Below are 21,083 nucleotides of genomic sequence, written 5' to 3'. Positions count from 1 at the left end.
ATTCAGGAGCACACAAGCATGACTCTCAATAAATGATTGCCCAGTCTGTGCTTTTTCTTTTGATAAAGTAAAAGTCCATTTATTACTCACACACACTACTCAATACTATGCAACAATCTGCAAATATACACAAAGTGATGGAATCACTCTGTGAAAACATTGTGTATTCTCTCAGATCTCCTCAAGGGAGAATATAATCCAAAAACCCACATGGCAAAAAAATACAGCGACATTTGAACATTTGACATTTTACAGTAAGGTGAAATGAACACACCTACATTTGCAATTAAATAACTCTATCTTTGCAAAGGGTGGCTGTCAGTGTCATTATTCATATTAGCATCATCAGAGAACATATAGAACCATATTCAAGCAATTTAACTATTAGGATTACTTTTGGATTACTCCTAATTGACCATTGAATAACAGTTCAATACATTGGATAATACTAGCCTACACCTCAGATAAGCACAGTCACACAAGCTGGAACAAACATTCACATAAACTTGGGCTCTAACATGTAGAGCCCTTGGGGGGTTATCATTCATTTGTCCCATCCTACCTAGGGTGGGGACAAAAATGTGTTGGGGGGAGGCTGCGCTGCTCCTGCAGCTCTCCCTGTCCAGGGGCATGCATTTGGTGGTAGCCCCATCTCCCTGGGACCACCACAAGCTGGTTTTGGGGACCAAACCTCGGCTCTTGCCCGAAAAGCATGCTGGGGCAGCCGCATATGAGAGGAGCGGCTCTCCCGCTGCGCTGGGGAGAGCCGCTGTGCAGGCAAAACGGAGACTTTTCCAGCATCAGTTCCGCAATGGGTACAATCGTGGTGGCACTCAACCAGATTGTCACCACATTGCGGGACCATGTGGCCCCCCAAAGGGCCCCTGCCACTAGCATGGAGGAAGAACAGCCCACCACCTCCGCCGGCGCTAATGGTCAGGAGGCCCCTACACAACAGCAACGGCCCTCCCGGACCCCACACCCTGCAGAACAAGAACCACCCCGCAAGAAAGGCTGAGATCGAGGAAGAAGACAGAGTAGGATGTCAAGTCCCCCGCCATGCACGGAAACCCCCGGTTGTCATCCCACTGTCCCACTTGTTTACCCTGTCCAACCTTGAACTGCCCCTGCTCCACCTTCCACAGGCATATGGACAATGGACCTGTAGGAACGACAGTCTGGACACTGCCATGGACATGCCCCCACCATCACCCTGTTTGAACTATACACCTATTTTAAAACTTCAATAAACACAATTATTGCACATTAACCAACTGGATTCTGCTATCTATTTATTTAAACCAAATGTATTTGATATAACCAACAAAACATTTCTAGTTACATTGTGATGACAACATACCAGTGTCACACAGCGGTAGTCAATGGGGAAAAAAAACATAGGGCACTCCGTGGGGATCAGATCACTGGAATAGGAAGTGATATACACAACTAAGTTACCATACATTGGGGTGAAAGGTCAGACAGTAGAGAGCCACTACAGTTACAGATATAATACAATGCAGGAGTAGATTATTACCTGTGTGTCACTGGAAATACTGCAGTATCACTCTGTCCCTGTTGTCTGTGTCGTCCTCTTCGTCTTCCTCCTCTTCACTCTCCGCAGGCTCCACAGCGGCCACAAGACCACCATCTGGACCATCCTCCTGCAGGAAAGGCACCTGGCGTCGCATAGCCAGGTTGTGAAGCATGCAGCAGGCCACGATGATATGACACACCTTCCTTGGTGAGTACATTAGGGATCCACCAGTCATATGCAGGCACCTAAACCTGGCCTTCAGGAGGCCGAAGGTCCGCTCAATCACCCTCCTAGTCCGCCCATGGGCCTCTTTGTACCGTTCCTCTGCCCTGGTCCTGGGATTCCTCACTGGGGTCAATAGCCAAGGCAGGTTTGGGTAACCAGAGTCACCAATTAACCACACACGGTGTCTCTGTAGCAGTTCCATCACATAAGGGATGCTGCTATTTCGCATGATGTACGCGTCATGCACTGACCCTGGGAACTTGGCATTTAAATGGGAGATGTACTGGTCAGCCAAACAGACCACCTGGACATTCATTGAATGATAATTTTTACGGTTCCTGTACACCTGCTCATCGTCTTTTGGGGGAACCAAAGCCACATGGGTACCATCAATGGCACCAATGATATTGGGAATGTGTCCAAGGGCATATAAATCACCCTTCACTGTAGGCAAGTCACCCACCTCAGGGAAAATGATGTAGCTCCGCATGAAAACATAGGCTGAGACATCCCAGATGAAATGGCCACGGTAGTTTGAAATGATCCACTTGCCAAAAAATGCAGTACTGACAGCACCTGCACTAGAGGCGGAATCCCTGTGGGTTGGCGGATGGGTGACATCAGGTCTGGCTCCAGCTGGGCACAAAGTTCCTGTTTAGTGGCACGGTTGAGTCTGTAGGTGAGTATGACGCGTCTTTCTTCCATTGTCGACAGGTCCACCAGCGGTCTGTACACGGGAAGATTCCTCCGTCTCCTCGCAAGTCCCAGCGGACGATGCCTAGGAAGGACAACATGGAGCACAGAGTCAAGCAACCCACAGGTAAGTGCCCACAGCATGCCCAGTACACAAATCTCTCGGGAATGAAAGGCTAGTATGATTGTCGGTGCAAGGCCTAGCCATGTGTGACGCAGTAGGAATGAAGCCATGTGGGCCCTTGAAATGGCGGCTGCCTGACCTGTGAAGTGTGACAATGTGAAGTGAGGTAATTGCACAAGCGTGGCACACCGTGGCGGTAGGCGGTCGCAGTCTGCGCCGCAAAGCCGCATTGGACAACATTGAACCCTATGGGTTTCAGGAGCCAATGGCGGTGATTGCCGGCGGTCACACCGCCGCCGCCGTAACCGCCATTTTCTCTCGGCTTGATCACACGAGACCTGAGCATCCACAGGAGCGGACCTATACTGCAAGTGCTGCTGTGACCTCGGTCTGGAAGTGACAATGGCTGCTGCGACTGGGGAAAGGGCCCCCGCCTTCAGTTCTGAGGAGTTGGAGAAGCTCGTGGACGGGGTCCTCCCCCAGTATGCGCTACTCTACGGGCCTCCAGACCAACAGGTGAGTACACGGGGGGCAATGCATAGTGCCCAATGCCTAGGCTGAGTGGGGAGGATGTACAATGGAGGGGAGGGCAGCGAATGACGAATGCATGGCACGACAGATGAGAGCATGTGCCACATGGCAAGGTTGGGGAGGGGGGGCCACTCACATCGAGCATGCAGAAAAGTGATGATGTTTCTCTTCCCCCCCTGTACATGTCACATAGGTCAGCGCCCATCAGAAGATTGACATTTGGCATGCCATCGCCAAGGACGTCCGGGCCCTGGGGGTCCACACTAGAAGGGGCACCCACTGCCGCAAGAGGTGGGAGGACATCCGCCGCGGGAGCAGGAAGACCGCGGAGGCTCTGCTGGGGATGGCCTCCCAACCTAGGAGGGGTGCCAGTTGTACCTTGACCCCCCTGATGTCCCGGATCCTGGCGGTGGCCTACCCCGATTTAGATGGGCGCTTGAGGACATCACAGCAGACACAAGGGGGTGAGTACCAGCACATTCAGCTATTTTGCGCGCAGTGGAGGTGCCTGGGTGGGGGAGGAGGGCTGTGGGTATCCCTAGGCCAAGGCGATTTCTGTAGGATAGGCCCGTCCGTGAAGTATGGTCCTGTGCCCCCGCCCCCCACCTCTGTAGGGTGCCTAGTAACGCGATTCATGGACCAGTGTATACTGTGTGGGCAGTTGTCGCCCATAGGCTTGTAGGGCATGTCCCAGTAAATGAGTAGTGTACCCCAAGTGCGCAGCGTAGTGCAGGGGGCTTCTGTGTCTGTCCTCTCCGCCAACGGTGTCCCCAATGCATGCACTCAACTTGTCTTTATGTTTTCCACCCCCCCCATTTTCTTTGTTTTACTGTGAATGTGTGCATTAGCATCATCAGGCGGAGGAGAAGTGGCATCGGCGCAAGAGGGAGCTGCATCTCACATGGCCCCGGAGGGCCATGCAACGGACTCCGACATGACCAGTGAGACGGAGGGCGAGGGGGGCTCCACCACGGGGACCCGTGGAGACGGCAGCGACACCGACACGTCCTCGGAAGGGAGCTCCCTTGCGGTGGCGGCAACATCCGTGCCCACCGATCCTACAGGTACAGCCGCCACACAGCGCACCAGCTCCGCCCTCCCAGCAGCCCCTCGGCCTTCGGCCCGTGCCCGCAAGGCCAGGAAGCCGGCCATCTCCTTCGCCCCAGGCACCTCAGGCCCTGCCCCAGTCACCCCTGCTGCCCTCATTGAGGAGGTCATTGACCTCCTGAGGACCATCATTGTTGGGCAGTCTACCCTTTTGAATGCCATCCAGGGTGTGGAGAGGGAGGTGCATCAAAGCAATGCATACCTGGAGGGCCTTCATTCGGGTCAGGCTGCCCATCAACGATCGTTCAACACTCTGACCTCAGCACTGACGGCAGCGATTGTCCCTGTCTCCAGCCTCCCTCTTCTGACTCCCTCCACCCAGTCCCACTACCCTGTTCCTCTGCCTATCCCATCCACACCTACAGACCAGCCTGCACACACCTCAACACCCAAGGGCAGATCATCCAGACATAAGCACCACAGGACACACAAGCATTCACCCAAGCAACATCCAGATGCAGACATGCCAACAGCCACTACCTCCTCTGTGTCCCCCACCTCCTTGTCTCCCTCCTCCCTCCCTGTGACATCTCCACACACACCTGCAAGCACACTACCATCAGCCATTGCACCCATCACCAGCACACCCTCCACACCAGTCCGCACACGTGCAGTCACCACCCCCACTGCCATGTACACGTCCCCTGTGTCCTCTCCCAGTGTGTCTGTCACCCCGCTTCCCAACCACACAAACGCAGGCAGGCACCCAAACAACAGCCATCCACCTCACGTCAGCCTCCTGCCCAAGCACCTGCACCCAAAGACAGCACAATTGACTCTCCTACAGCCACATCCTCTTCCTCCACTCCCATACCCACTCCAGCCACCCTTCCCATGGCTCCAAAGAAAATTTTCCTCTCTAAAGTGGACCTCTTTTCCTCACCTCACCCACCCCCTCCATCCCGTAAGAGTTCCACAAACACCTCAGCCACCACCAGCCCAGCAACTCCAAAGAACGTCGTGCCTGGTTTTTGGAGTCCGCCCTTTCCTTGGGCTGGGACATCGTCCATCAGCAAAGGCACAGCCAGCCCCCCCCCTTTGAAGAGGACCAAAAAACTGAAGGGCAGGCGTGACAGGCGCGACAGGCCTGATACGCCTGCCCCCAAGGAGGGTAGCCTTGCACCGTCACCTGCCACATCGGGTAAGGGAGCCAAGGGCCAAGGACAGTCTGCCAAGGAGGGCAAGGGCAGCAAGGAGCAAAAGGCAGGGAGCAGCCGACCTGGCCATGAGGGCCCCACAGCCCCATTCCGGGGGTATCGAAGGAGAGCCAGGGCCCCAGGACTCCATCACAGGAGGGCCCCGCAACGGAAAGGTCCGATGCAGACTGAGCGGCAAGTATTGGCCAGGTGTGGTTCACTGGAAACACAAGACAGGCACCACTGAACAGGGCCCCGCCGTGAGGAGCACCGCTGAAAAGGGCCCCGCCGTGAGGAGCACCGCTGAACAGGGCCCCGCCGTGACCAGAACCGCTGAACAGGGCCCCGCCGTGAGGAGCACCGCTGAACAGGGCCCCGCCGTGACCAGAACCGCTGAACAGGGCCCGCCGTGATGAGCACCGCTGAACAGGGCCCCGCCGTGACCAGAACCGCTGAACAGGGCCCCGCCGTGAGGAACACCGCTGAACAGGGCCCCGCCGTGAGAAGCACCGCTGAACAGGGCCCCGCCGTGACCAGAACCGCTGAACAGGGCCCCGCCGTGAGGAGCACCGCTGAACAGGGCCCCGCCGTGAGAAGCACCGCTGAACAGGGCCCCGCCGTGACCAGAACCGCTGAACAGGGCCCCGCCGTGACCAGAACCGCTGAACAGTGCCCCGCAGTGAGAAGCCCTGCTGAACAGGGCCCGCCGTGATGAGCACCGCTGAACAGGGCCCTGCCGTGAGAAGCACCGCTGAACAGGGCCCCGCCGTGACCAGAACCGCTGAACAGGGCCCCGCCGTGGGGAGCACCGCTGAACAGGGCCCCGCCGTGAGAAGCACCGCTGAACAGGGCCCCGCCGTGACCAGAACCGCTGAACAGGGCCCCGCCGTGACCAGAACCGCTGAACAGTGCCCCGCAGTGAGAAGCACCGCTGAACAGGGCCCCGCCGTGACCAGAACCGCTGAACAGGGCCCCGCCGTGAGGAGCACCGCTGAACAGGGCCCTTCCTGTCAAGCACCGCTCCGCTGGGCCCTTCCTGTCAAGCACCGCTCCGCTGGGCCCTTCATCTCAAGCACCGCTCCGCTGGGCACCGCCGTCTCTGAACTGCTCCGCTGGGCCCTTCCTGTCAAGCACCGCTCCGCTGGGCCCTTCATCTCTAGCACCGCTCCGCTGGGCCCCTCATCTCAAGGACCGCTCCGCTGGGCCCTTCCTGTCAAGCACCGCTCCGCTGGGCCCTTCATCTCAAGCACCGCTCCGCTGGGCCCTTCATCTCAAGCACCGCTCCGCTGGGCCCTTCCTGTCAAGCACCGCTCCGCTGGGCCCTTCCTGTCAAGCACCGCTCCGCTGGGCCCTTCATCTCAAGCACCGCTCCGCTGGGCCCTTCCTGTCAAGCACCGCTCCGCTGGGCCCTTCATCTCAAGCACCGCTCCGCTGGGCCCTTCATCTCAAGCACCGCTCCGCTGGGCCCTTCCTGTCAAGCACCGCTCCGCTGGGCCCTTCATCTCAAGCACCGCTCTGCTGGGCCCTTCATCTCAAGCACCGCTCCGCTGGGCCCTTCCTGTCAAGCACCGCTGGCCCATTGGCAGTCCCGGTTCTGTGTCAGGCAGGCCTTCACGACGCACTCTGCCCACCATGCCTCCTCCATGACCAGTGGTCTCTGTAATCCACCTGATGGACTGTGGCTTTGCACTCCCCAGGATGCCACAGTGGGCAATCCACCCACTGTAGAGACTTGTGAGACTGTGGCTTTGCACTCCCCAGGATGGCACAGTGGTCAATCCACCCACTGTAGAGACTTGTGAGACTGTGGCTTTGCACTCCCCAGGATGCCACCGTGGGCATGGAGGCCCTTCGTGGAACTGGCGTCGTGGACTCATGTGGCTGAGGTGCCCCCCCTTCCCTTCCCCCTGAGGTGCCTGTCTTTTTATTTTAGTGATGCCCCAGCAGTGTTCTCTCCAATGGACTCGATCTCGTGTGTGGGCTTTGCCCATGTGTTGCTGCACATTGGCCCACGGACATTTGGACTTTGAAAGACTGGGCCGGACTTTTGCTACTGGTATGGATAGAGTTCTAGATGTGTATTCATTCTTCATATATTGCTAAGGTCGCTATACTTTATTGTTGCAATAATATGGTTCTACTTTTACACTCATTGCCTTTTGTCTTTGTTTTTTGGGGGGGGGTTGGGGGTGTCACTCTGACTATTTTATCTGCATAGGTGTGTAGGTATTTCGGTGGGGGTGAGGGTGGGGGTGGGTGTGTTGCGTATGTGTGTGCCCGTAACCTTTCCTCCTCCCCCCTCCCCTGTGTCGTAGGTGCAGTACGCACCGTTGTCATCTGCGGCGAGGTTCGTGATCCTGGAAGAAGAGCAGGAAGGCAATGGCTGGGAGGATGTGGAGTTCGGGTTCCATGCTGTTCCAATTCCGCGTGGAGTGTGTCGAGGTAAGCGTTTTCCATTGGAGATGTCTGTTTCTGCCGTGTTTTTATCGGCGGGGCTCCCGCCCCGGAAAAGGTGGCGGATTGGTGGGTCGTGATAGGGTGGGCGGTACATTGTCTGCCGCCTGCCTGTTGGCAGTGACCGCCGCGCTGTTTGTTTGTACCGCCGTGGCGGTCGGAATGTTAAAGCGGCGGCCTGTGTTGGCGGTTCCCGCCAGGGTCAGAATTCATATTTTTAGGCCGCCAGCCTGTTGGCGGGTTGGCCGCCGCTTTAACACTGACCGCCAGGGTCAGAATGACCCCCCATATTTCTCTGTTTTGGGACAGCAAAGCGGGCTATCCATGTTTAGCGCTACATTGTCATCATTACACACATGGGGGCATATTTATACTCCGTCTGCGCCGAATGTGCGTCCAAAATTTAGACGCACATTCAGCGCAAACGTTGCCCCGTATTTAAATGTTGACGCCCGAGAATGTCAAAATTCCGCTGTGTGCGTAATTTTTTGGATGCAGCAACCTGCCTTGCGTTAATGATATGCAAGGTAGGCGTTCCCGTCCAAAAAATGACTTAAACGGCCGTGAGGCAGAGCCAGAAAATGACATACAGCCCGATTTGCGTAAACAATTAACGCCTGGGTCAGGGCAGGCGTTAAAAAGGGGCAAACACACCTGTATTTAATCAGAACACACAGAAGCAATAGCAGAGCAGCAGAGCAGCAAAAGAGAAACATGGAGGTGATTCTTATCCAGCATGCACACAGACACAGAGCCCAGCAACAACAACAGCAGCTACAACAACACCAGCAGGGACTCCAAAGGCAGCGCAGAAGTCAGGAGAGAATATTCCGCACCAGAACAACCCTTCATGGCCTCAGGGAACACAACATCATCCAGAGGTACAGGTTGAACTGGCAGGCCATTCAGCAGCTGCTGCGAAACATTGAACCGCAGTTGGCACCCACTTTGCTGACACCCCGCACCATCCCAACAGAAACCAAGCTGCTTGCCGTACTTCACATGCTGGCAAGTGGCTCTTTTCAAACAACTGGTGCCCTGGTTTCCAGAATTTCACAACCATCATTCTCTGCCTTTTTGCCCAAAGTACTGGATGCCATCATTGGACTTACACCCTGCCACATCTGCTTCCCTAACACACTGCAGAAGGAGCAGGAAACAAAACAGGGGTTCTACCTCATTAGTGGCTTCCCATATGTCCTTGGTTCAATCGACTGCACACATGTATGCCTTGTGCCACCTGCTGCAACTGAACACCTCTACCGCAACAGGAAGCACACACATTCCATCAATGTGCAGGCCATTGTCGATCACCAGGGATTGATCACCAACATCGTGGCTAAATATCCTGCGAGTGTCCATGACTCATTCATCTTCCGTCACTGCACCATCAATGAACACTTCCAAGATGGACGGTAGGGCAATGGACTATTGTTGGTAAGTACAAAAACCTACTTATATACACACTGCACAGCAACCCTCTAAGACACACAACACATACACCACAACAGGAACATGTGAACAGGAACACATTGAGGTCGTGGCATCGCTAGCCATGTTTCTTAGGTCTGCAGTGAACCTGTCACACATCTGAAATTAGTGTATAGTCTAATGTTAAGAGGTCAATGATCACAACATGTGGAGTGGGTTGCCTAAATGTCACCTTGCAAAATGTAAGTGTCCCAATGACGTTTACATTAATTCATTGCATAACTCTAAAGGTATGGGATGTCCAGGGTACATTTATATGAATGTGTGAGCAACACTGTCAATTTTAACCTGTGTATGGAACTATCATCTCACCCCCAGTGAAGACACAGGGACACCTGTATCACAAGTCACAATCTAGGGAGGGCACACTGTACTGAAAATCCCAAAACATACTGCTGACAAATGGTCAGCAGACAAACACTCTTTCAGCCAAGCAAAGAACACAATGCAGATGGTACATCCTAGAAGCCTAGGATGCGACATTATAACACAAAAGAGTCACAGACAACACAAGACAACTACTGCCATGAAAGGTCATTTTTAATAGGGCCAGCTACATCAACATGATCCCATTCATTTTCTCTTGCAGCTGATCATGGGTATGGCATCCAGCCATGGATAATGACACCTATTGCCAACCCGAGTACTGCAGCAGAGCATGCCTACAACAACGCACATAGGAGGACACGCACCATAGTCGAGAGGACCTTCGGCATCCTCAAGTTAAGGTTCCGGTGCCTCGACATCACTGGTGGTAGCCTCCTATATTCCCCGGAGATGGTCTGTAAGATCATCCCAACATGTGCAATATTGCACAACATTTGCATCAAAAGGAACATTCCCCTCCTGGAACCAGAGCCACATATGCCTGAAGAGGAGGAAGTGGAGGATGGTGGCCTGCAACATGAGGGGGAACTACAGAACACGGCCACTGGTATACGCAGGTGGCAACATATCGTCAACAGTTTATTTTAAATATAATCACCACCACCCCTTTAATGAACTAATTTAAATAAACACCTATAATAATCACCATATCATGGTCTGGCTAATCATTTTTGCACACCTTCATCTCTACTTATCAGAATAAGAGAGTTGCCTCATGGAGCATTGCTGATATACTGATTACGACACTGAAGATCCCAGAGCTAACGTGATGTGTAACATACAATGGTCACATACACACACACTGTAAATTACATATATCATGTACATTTCTCCTTTGAAGGCCAATAGCAGAGGACCACACCTAGTTCACACATACATGTTGAAATCAAGGTCCAATGCAGCATATGGCACACAACTAAGACACCATCACTCAATAAGGGGAAAACAAGCCTCATACATGAGGCAGTCAATGTGCTTTTGCATCAGTAACAGGAATGTCTGACCAGACCCTTGACAGCAGTAAGTCCAACTGCATCCAATATTTGCAAGGACTATCTGTGACTAGAGTTCCATAGAAGCAGAACATAGACAGCACAAGTGCCACTCATATGAGCAGCATTGCGCACATGACATTCCATGTACATGTCAGCCCATTTCCTAACGCCTGACACACCCATGCACCTGATCACAACCTACCTGTCTGAAGAGGTCCCTGGAATACTAAGATGTGTACCCTGATATTCCCTCCTCTACACACACAGACTAACAATAGAAATCCAGTGTGCTACACCCTTTCCTATGGTATGCCATTGTCATAGAACATCTGACTGCATGGACGCCAGGTCAATTTATACATTGTTTTCTACTTTCTAAGCCCTGTTAGCACCTGTAGATTGCTTCACATGTGAAAAAGTATTTTGGAACTTAGAATGCAAATCTCACCTACAGGACTTGTGAGAAACAGATGCAGCCCACACCTGTGATCACCTCCAAGCACACCACCCATTTCAACAAGCACTGCCCCTGCTGATGCCTGGAACAGAATAGGAGTTGCCATTATGTCAAATACACCGTTAAACATTGATACTAAATAAGCTGTGTAACACAGTCTTTAGGTTCATTTGTCACCTTCAAAAACACAGGACATACACAGTTTGACACGTCAACTGTCTAGTTCGTCCTCCAAACAGTCTGAGTCAGACCACTGATTATGTAACTTGTCAAATTGCTGGATCCTGAATCACCCTGTATTCTGTCAGCCTGACTGGCATCTATCTGCGCGTCACACTAAAGTATCCCTGTGTCTACATATGTACCACACTTGCGTTGGCAAACCTCTCATTCATCAGGGGGTATTGGGCATGGGCTTCTTCAATGCATACCCAAATACATTGTATAGCATCATCTGCCTTTTAACTGTGCCATTTGATTTAAATCCTCTGTGAAAAGCGAAATTCATGGCCCATCCCTTGTCTGGGTCTCATTTATGCAAGAATGACAAAGTGTGACAGTGTCCCAAGGCTGTATGCAGAGATTGGTTACGGGGCCTTCAGCAGAACCAGCAACCTCTGATAATGTCCATGAAAAATCCACACATGTCAGGACCCTGACAGTTCACACACAGAATCACAGTGCTCACAACATATTGATGGGCCGTGTGTGGTGAATAGCTGCAAGAATAATCAGCACAGAGGCTATGATGTTCCTAGATGCAGTGGGAATTGCAGAGGCTCACCTGTGTACAAATGTTGTAATGACACCTGCAGGAACATGACACCTGAGACATTATCTCAGTTAGCACGCCAAGGTTGCCCTGTTGACTGTCTCATTACACATCTTTAGTGACAGAGTGGGACCATCCCCATGTCGGTTCTCATGTCCTCATCCACTTTACTCACATAGATCAACCAAGATACAGGAATAGCTGCCACTGACTCATGATGAGTCCTGGACCGGACTGTGAAAATTACACCCCAAACAATATACAGGATCATCATTGGACTACACACATGAACAAGACACCTATGTGCAATTGATCACTGGAAATATGTGGACACGTGCTGCCTCGTCTCACTTCTATGACCTCAACTGTGGTGTCATCATACATTTGTGATTCACCTTTGTCTGTCTGGGCAAACAACTTGGTACCCACTTCCTCAATACATGTGTATGACTCACTGCGGGATTCACCAACTAGTGCCCAGGAAGCTGTTACCAAAACTCTAGGACATAGGATGTTAAAAATGTGGACCATTGATATGAACAAGCGTCTGCCATCTATCTGGTGCATGCTTTGTCACATGTGGTGTCTACGTTACCCTAAATCTTGGAAGTCCACATTACGGATGTTGCTACATGTATGACTAACACATGCCCTCTCTCAGTTCCACAATGACTTGCATCTAAGGATTGGACACATGGACCTCACATTCATACAAGCATATGTGCAATAATGCTTCATGTGATACACACACACTTGGTCAACAAATACATTAGTTGCCAAAGCACACACGTTGAGCCAAAGGCATTTAGGTATTGTACATATGTGCGTCACATTGCTATGCTCTCCTTATGCCAAACATGCCCAATTTGTGCAACACATATATGTGGGCCACACTTATGACCATCTATTGCGTCAGCCAACCGTAAAAATACTGTGAAGGGAGTAGTGGATCATGGTCCGCTGCAATATGATGTCACACATGTGAACATACACCATCAACACCATAGTGGGTGCAATCAGCCTATCTCTGATGTATCCCAAATGTAACATAACATAAAAACAGAATAAATGCCCAAAACCAGTTCATGCACTGAAATTTTGACGTTCCTAGCGTTATGCGTCATTTTTTGCCCGACCAATACAGTATTTGCATAATTTCTTTTTTACGCACAGGAGTGAACATTAGGCCGCATCCAGATATTTGTACAGGCCATGTACTATTATTTGAATGCGGGCTAATTTTCACTCCTGTGCGTCAAAAAAAATGACGCAAATACAGTATTGGTGGACAAAAAATGACACATAACGCGAAAAAGGGCGGACATTTCATACAGGAAGTGATGTAATAGGATATCCTGTTTACAGATCATGTACAGTGGGTGTACTTTCACTCTGACTTTGCAGTCTATGATTCTTCTAGACTGTGTGGCTGTGTAGAGAGTGGTGTCCTAAGATTTTGTGCTTTTTTGTCCTGTGTGCTGTCTCTAATGTTAATTTGTGAAATAAATATTGTTGGTGTATACTGTCCTACTGTGATTTGTGTCCATTTGTCCATTTACCTAGTGTTTTTGTTGTTTGTGGGAGTCTGTTGTGGGTAGTGGTAGTTTGGGGATAGTTGGGCTCTTTTAGTGGTTAAGTTTACTTTTCATCTGTATTTGTACCCCTACTTTCCCCCTTTTCCCCTTTCTATTTCTTTTACCCCTATTCCCTTTCACATTTACGCTATGTCTGGTAGGCCACGTCTTGGCAGGATGGGTGAAGAGGAGTTGGGGGGGTTCATATGGCTTGTGTGCCATTTCTTGCCACTGATGATCGAGGCAGGGGGCAGAGTGATACAGGGGTATCACACAGAGGCACGCAGAATCTGCTGGGGAAAGGTGCTGCATCACCTGCAGCGTGTGTATGCCAACCCGAGGAGTGACCACCAACTGAAGCACCGGTGGGCTGACCTCATCACCAGGGAGCAGGATCTCTTGGACAACCTGGGAATCGTGATTGAAGGCCCTGTTGGTGAGTACTAATCATGTAAATCTGCATGATTAAATGCTCTGTAGTGACATCAGATGATTTGTACTATGTCTGCCAGCTAACTTGCTGACTGTGTGTAATGCTGAGGAAACATACAGGGATAATTGATGCACTATGGTAAGGATCACAATTGCTAGCTGTCAGGTAGCACGTGCTCAGCAAACGTACAGGATACTTTTCCATGAAGTAAATTGGTGAGGCCTTTGTGTCAGACAACCAAACAAAATAGGAGCCAATCATGTCTATATAGGGCACTTTTGCCAGAGAAGTAAAGATGTACCAACATATTGGCTAACTTTGTTGACGCTATAGCTAGACTGACTTCAGAATCACTACATGATGCAGAAAATGAGTGCTGGCTTCACGTCAATTGATTATAGCAAAGTGGCTCAGACATATGTCTCATGTGAGTCTGGTGAGAGTGGAAGGAAAGCGTTCACGGAAGTACTATGAATGTTTGGGATTATTGTGGTCCTTTATCTTTTTAGATACATGTCAGATGTGGATCTGAAAACATCGTGAAAAGGTGTAAGGTGCCCTCAGCTAACATCTTAGAATGTTTGTTGGAGTTAGTAGTGCCACATTCCAAATATGGATGGCAGTCCAATGGTATGCACATGGGTTCACATCTCCATGGTTGGTGCAAATCACCATAGGTGGGCCACATCAATTGAATAAAATGTAACAACAGGAGGGCTTACTAAAGTCCCTGCCCCTCCATCTGTACATTGTACATATGTGTCATAAATGTGTCATGGCCACAAGGCATGTTTGACTAGTAATGCAGTCCTCAGGTAACCAGGCTTTGGATGTCTCTCTTGGATGCACATGATGAGACGATTACACTCCATATTTTTTTCTGGTCACCAATGACGGGGCATGTTTGCCACCACATGATAGTTAGGGCCAATGTATGTGTGCAGATATGTGTGTAACTGTCACAGGAGACCCATGCTATGTACAAGTTGGCCGTGATATATCAGATGCAGAATCATCATGTCTGAATGGCTGTCATTTCCTTATTCAGCCTACACATTGTATATGTTTATGAAATTGTTGCTCTGTGCACAGATTTTGAGCACATTTCTTCCTTCCATGCCTTACAGGTGGCCCAGCACCCTACACTGTGGGAGAGGTGGTGACATTTGAGGACCCTGACCACTCCAGTAAGTGTTGATATGTCTGTTATGTGTTGTGTTTGCTTGTTATCGACTCGTGTGTGTTGACCGCATAGCAAGGTCTGATTCGTTGGGCAATCATTTCTCTTGTTCCATGAGTGGAATTTCAGTTTCTCAAATGTTTTGAGTTGGCCAATGCGTATCCAATGGTATTATCTAGGGATTGTAGGCCATTCCTGTAGGCCCAACAGTGAGTACTGGGGTGAGTCATGTGGATGACACTTGTATCAACAAGAGTCGCACTGGAAGTCAGCTCCGATTTAGTCAGCCTGTCAGACCCACATTCTCCAAGATTGGTACAGCAAATTGCTTTCCAATAGACTTTTGCTTCCCTATTTACCAAGGTACTTATGAAAATGTAGGTAGAACCTCCTAGCAGCATGTACTTCCACATGTAGTGCTACAAGTATGTAGAACTTGAGTGCATTGGCCTAGGTGTGCATGCTAATCATGATCATGGGTGTTCTTGCAAATCTGTGTCTGATGTAAGTCAGGCCTTACTGGAAGTATGTGTTGTGTACCAAGTTCTGCATTTCCTGACATGTGTGGCCCTATGATTGGTCTAGGGTTTGCTGACTCCTCATTGTTGCTAGACCTTACCTGTGGTGTGTGTGTAGAGCCAAACACGTGGGAGTTTTCTATACACTCCTCATGTACATGTTGTTGGAAATTGATAGTTGTTTATCCACCCCCCACCCTCAAACACAGGCATGGGTTTGTGAATGGGGTACCTAGTACTGATGCTACCAGTATGTCACAAATACATGTGAATAAGTGACTGTTTGGTAGGAGCCTAGTATACACACTCAGGTTTGGCACATGGTACTATACTGGCAAGTCCAGTTACAACTTGCAGACCATGTGGCTTTAGTTTTGCATTCCGTACACTGACATTTGTAGCCCAGGTCTTGGCGGAGGATATGCAGCATGATTGTTAGCTGATAACTGGCAGCACTCAGATGGCAAGTCAAAGCCAGTTGTTACCCATCTTGTAGGTTATGGATGTGCTATGTGTGGTGTGACCTTTGTAGGCTGGCCTGCCGTGTACTTCCTCAGGGACATTCAATGATCTGTATTGTGATATGAGCTGTTACACGTGCAGTAGATGTATTGTCTGATTAACTTCTTGTGCCATTTCACACAATGCAGTTACTAATTTAGAATATTCGCATTTGTCTTCACAGCTGCAAACATGACTCCAGACCAGGTCCGTGAATTCCTGTGCTGGGCCATGAGATACCAGCACATCCTGCTGGTGGAGTCGGGGTTCAGGAGGATGGCCCGTCGATATCGCCATGAACGGGCCTCTGGGGCATGGAGGGCCTTCCCACAGGGTGGCCCCACTTTGCCCACCACAGCGACCACCAGCACAACCACCACTTCAAGCCAGGTGGCCCCACCCACAGCTGGGACTGTTATCCCTACATCTGCTGGACTTCCAGGCCTCAGCATTGGTACAGGTGAAGGACAGCCCACTGGCCTTGGCTCCACACACACACAGACCTCCTCCACCAGTACCCAGACTGCCCCAGCTCCATCTGTTGACCCTGCAGCCTTCCACAACATGGAACGGAAGATGGACTGTGTGCTGCGCAAATTAAGCCACCTGAGCCGGGATGTGCGCCACATTAACCAGCGTGTGAAGTCAATCAAGAGAATCCACTGCAGGGCCAACCTCTAGAATGTTTTTTATATGGACACGATTCCCTCCCCTCCCTCCTCTTTCCTTGTTCTTATAGTTAGTGGGCTTAGGGGGCTTAGTGTTAGGTTAGTATAGTCTGTTAGTTTAGTTAATGTTAGTGGGTGGGGGTGGAGGGTCCTCATTCTTTCTATTTATACTTATTAAGTGTGTGTGTGGGTAGGTGGGGGTCTATGTTGGGGTTCTTGTGTGTTTAATACAAAACAATAAAAATTTTTTTTTTTTTTTTTAACAAAAAATATATATTTGTTTAGGATAGTATAGTATGTGTTTAGGTTAGTATTTGTTGTCCTCCATGTGTCCTGTCTCATAAGGGGGGTGGGGGGTGGATGTTTAGAACGTTTTGTTACATGTGATAAGTAAGTGTAGCTTAGGTTAGTTAGGGACAGTTGTGGGTAATGAGTAGTCAGGGTAGATTAGGGTAGGTAAGATTTTTCACTCAGTTTCCTCTTCTGTGATTAGCATTTAATAAATATTTGGTTCACCCTTAACAGTATGTGTTTGGAATCAGTGTACATGAATTTTGTACTATTACATTTGTTTCCTATGCTACAAACAAATCCCAACTGAGCTGTACGATTGGCAGCTAGCCCAGAGCTACCTTTCAAAGTTTCCACCCTTCGTTGCAACCACCAATCACAGTTAATATGGATGACAATGTGTTTCTGTTGATAAGTGTGTTTTCTACGTCACAAACTGTGCTTCCAGACTTGGTATTGCGGGAACAGTTTTAGGTCTGACTGCAGTATGATTATCAAGGACACCCTTATAAGATGAGTTCTCATAGGCACTCTTGTATTCTTGTCTTCATGATTCTCATACGTCATTTGTGACACAGTTCAGCATGATTACCTATTTGGATGTAAACTCAGACACCTTCCTTTATGCAGTTTTTGTAGTGTTTGCTTAGATTAGTGTGCACTGTTATATGTGTTAGTATTGCATGGTGACAACATTTTGTGGCCACTATTTGATGACTTAGATATCCCTTGAGGAAGCATTCTTCTGTCCAACACAGCATGATGGTGTATGGTTTCTCTCTTCATCAGATATGTCCCTCAGGATGGGCACAGTATGATGCAATCATGGGTACTGTGCAGATTTATCTGACTACATAATATCAGGACAGTTGTATTGACAAGCCACGTAATTTGACAGTAGGCGCATTTCAGTTATCTACTGCACAGTTGATATGTCACATTACCCAGAGACAGATTTGTTGTGCAAGTGCTATTTATTGAAAAGTGCTGTAGTGCTATCTGTACATTGTCCATGATTGTGAGTCCATTATAGTGACATCTTACATTGTGTTCGTACACAAGGGGTTACGGAAATGCTTTTGACATGCTGGGGTTGATGATTCAGATAGTGCAGAGGGACAGGATTTGCCAATGAGTAGGAGAGAGACAATCACTGGGCAGGCTGACAAGATATACAGTGGTAAGCAGAACAGTCATTCAGTATAGTTGCTGCATGACTGGCATGTTACAAAGCGCAGGACCTTGGTAATAGTTAGCCATGTGGCAGGGACTAGTGCTTCCAGGTACTTTTCCTTGTGGATGTGATCTGTTCCATGTCTTCTTCTTCTGATGTGTGTGTTGCCTCCTCTGTTCTTGGTGGTGGTGGTTGTGAAGGGGCAACACACACCTCAGTGTTAGAAGACGTGGAGTCAGACATCACAGTTGCTGCTACCTATGAAGGCCTTAAGGGCAGTACTGCAGCAAGGAGGATCTGCTGTTTTTTGAGAATGGCAGCCACATCACGATGGTAGGCAGCCAGGTCGCCCTGAGGGGTTCAATGTTGCATTTGTGCACGCGTTGACAGGATTGCTGTTGTAGGTGTTGGATCAACTGTATTACAGCTGTGCTGATTTCCTTCTGGGTTTTTGCTATTCCTGCAAGATAGATGTTAGGGGTTGCATAGCTGCTGCCTGATCTGCAGATGACATCATGCACGAACGCACCCCCTCAAGGCTGGCTGCCATAGTTTGCATCCCCACCCGCACCTCCTTGGCCAGCTCCTGCTGTACTCCAACTACAGTTCTCTCAAAGCTGGTGCCAGTGTCGTCTGAGTCCTCAGCTGTATTGGAGCTGGCAGGTCTTACAATTGGGGTGGTGGGTGGATCCTCTGCGATGACTGCTTGTTCTGTGCTCCTCCTTGTGACTGAAGGTGGGGTCTGGAGGGTTTCAAGGACCTTTTGGATAGTCTCCTGGGGAATGTTTATCGGCTCGTCATCCATGTCATCAGGGTAATCTGGGACAGGCATATCCGCAGGAGATCCATCTTCCTCTTCAATGAAACAGGGTACAATTAGTGTGTATGTGTTGTGGCATGAGTGATGTGACATGCCTGCTTTTTGATGAATTCACATTGTGATCTTGTTTCGTGTTCATTGCTCCAGGCCTTCAGATGGCATTCTCCCAGGCCTATGGCCCACCTGCATGTCACATGTATGTTATTGAGTTATTAGACTTGTCGGCATCATCTCTTCTAGGTGTTGGTTTTGGCCAAATAGAGAATTGCCACCTTCTTGTCCTACTCAAGCCTCCATCTACATCCATTCTCATGATGAGACATTTTACTGGCTGTAGGTGCTCTCATGGCACTGGCAGCACACTTCACAATCTGGACCTGCCCCAATCTCTGATCTTTCACATCCACTTAAATGTATTTGACATGTGGCATATCCAATGCATAGCAATGTTATGACACAATATGGATGTTGGCATTGGTAATGTGTACTGCTGATGTTGGGGAATGTGTGGTACATTGGATTGACCTGATTGTCGTATCAGTGTCCTATTTCCTAGTCTGACTGTGCAGGTGTATTTCAGTGACCAGTTACATGTGGCCCCCCCTCAATGCTGTTGTCTGAGCAGTATGACATTTGGGATGTTACATTGTGACCCAGGCACAGGATGGAACCTGACATATGCAGCATGGGTATGTCCTCAGTGCCCACATGTCTGTACACTAATCAGACATTGAGCATATATTTCCTTTCCATGTCTTACAGGTGGACCGACATCCTATACCATCGGGGAAGTGGCTCGATTTGAGGACCCAGACGTATCCAGTAAGTGTTAAAATGCCTGTCCTTTGTAGTGATTGCAGCTGTTGTGTGAGTAACTCTTGTGTGTTGCACTCATTGCAAAATATGATGAGCTGGCACGTGATCTGATCTATTACTTGACTGGAGGTTGACATAGTGTTCCATGCAACAGTTAGACATTCACAGGCAGAGAGTCATATCTTGGGAGTCTTGTGCTGTGCAATAGGCAGCAGCATGTGAACAAGGTGAATAGTAGCCACATGTAGGCCCGCAGTTGATTTAGAAGTGCTCCAGTGTCAGAATATTGTCAGCAAGTCATAACTTCATTTTCACAAGACAGTGATGCATCAATTTTCCACACAAAATTGTGCATCCTCATATTGTAATGTACATGTAGGACTGTATCGATGACTGTCCCCCAGCATCTAGCCCCATATGTTGTACTCCATTTACGTAACACTTATGTGGTATGTAATAGTCATACATGCAGGTCAAGGCCAGATGTGTTCTGACATCAATGTTGGTGATTTTGGAAATGTATTGGCAGATCAGGTGTTGATGGTAATCCACAAATGGAAACATGAATGCAGATGTGATTGACCAATGGATACCTCACTCCTAGTTGGCAGGCCTCCTCACATGTGTTCCAGTTACTAAATCCATGTACAGGCGGACATGGCTTCATAGTTGTCCTTGACAGTTGTGATGATGTATTGCATGCCCATCCACCCTGAGGCACAGGGGGAGAACATATATGAAGGTAGGTGTGATGGTCACAGTGTAGATGATAGTCATCTAGTTCAAGGATACATGTGTCCCAAACAACACTGACCCCTTTTGATTGGCAACGGCATGTCATCCTGCCAATTACATCTACAAATCACTGGTCTTGGGTGCCTTGAACTTGATGCAGATGATAGGCATTAGTCAGCCTGGCCCATGTTAAGTACTTGCTGCATTTGCATTGTGACACATTGCACTACATAAATGCACAGATCACTTTATCACTTTATTTAGTACACCCCTTGTCTTGCTTTGCTGTGCTGTTAAATACTTGATGGTTAGGCAGAGCTGTCATGCCATTCCTCTGGGACAATATATCATCTGTACTGTGATTCAGACTGCATGTGCAATTTGAGGGAGAGTGTTAGATTTTCATCTGTACATGCATCACAGAATGATGACACTAATGGTTGCCTGTCTCAGTTTTACAGCTG

The sequence above is a fragment of the Pleurodeles waltl genome, chromosome 1_1 (genome assembly GCF_031143425.1).
Source record: "Pleurodeles waltl isolate 20211129_DDA chromosome 1_1, aPleWal1.hap1.20221129, whole genome shotgun sequence".
NCBI lineage: Eukaryota > Metazoa > Chordata > Amphibia > Caudata > Salamandridae > Pleurodeles > Pleurodeles waltl.
The sequence above is the reverse complement of the archived record's forward strand: the minus strand, read 5'-3'. Positions refer to the sequence as shown.